Source organism: Haliaeetus leucocephalus, unplaced genomic scaffold, assembly GCF_000737465.1.
Source record: "Haliaeetus leucocephalus isolate CR32 unplaced genomic scaffold, Haliaeetus_leucocephalus-4.0 Scaffold932, whole genome shotgun sequence".
Classification (NCBI taxonomy): domain Eukaryota; kingdom Metazoa; phylum Chordata; class Aves; order Accipitriformes; family Accipitridae; genus Haliaeetus; species Haliaeetus leucocephalus.
Genome location: NW_010973368.1, coordinates 744,181 through 745,040, shown reverse-complemented (window position 1 = coordinate 745,040; position 860 = coordinate 744,181).

Below are 860 nucleotides of genomic sequence, written 5' to 3'. Positions count from 1 at the left end.
GGCCGCCCTCCGCGCAGCCCCCGCGGGGCGAGGAGGGTGGGGGGGCTCCGCCGGTGGGGGAGCGGCCTCCCGCGGGGCGCATCGTCCGTTCCCCGCCCGGACACACGCACCCCGCGTCCTGCGGGGATCCCCGGCGGCAGCGGGGTGGCAGAACGGGAGTGGGGAGTGCGCGATGGCCGGTAACTTCAGTGACCCCGTGTCCCGCAGGGTTTCCAGCCCGGTTTGTCCGTAATGTGCCTTTGCTTTAGTTTTGGTTTCTGCGGAGGCTTTGTTTGCTCGTTTAGCAAATCGCGGGCATGTCGCGTTGTGTTGTGAGCGGAGCTGAGTGGTTAGTTACTTTTTGCTTTCCACGAGGCGTTTCTAATCGAACGCATGCTGTTCACTCGGGGACAGACTGAAGAGCGACAGCGGGATCGTATTTCGTGGCCGGCCGGTGCAGGGACAGCGTTACCGAAAAACGGTGACGCCGGGGAAAGGCGCGTTTTCCTTTGGGGGCGAGGAACGAAGTGAGTTTGTCACGGTTTGACTCGAGTTGTCTCGGCGCGGCGCGAAGTCGCCGCAAGTTCGGGAGGTGTTACCTGCCGGCAGCGCCAAGAGACCTGGCGGGCCCTTTGGGGTAATAATTCAGGGAAAGAGTATTTTATTATATAAACCTTTTAAAAAATAGCGCATTCCTCGCCCAGAAAAGCTGTACCTGCCGCCTCACGAAATACTTCCGCCTGGTGCTGAACCTGCCGCGGCGGGAGGCGGATGTAAGGCGGCAGCAGAACTCCGCGGGGGCACTCGCAAACCTCACTTGGACTAGCCCAAGACCCCGGTGCCCCCGGCCCGGCGGAGCTGGGCGAGGCGCGGTGCCGGCG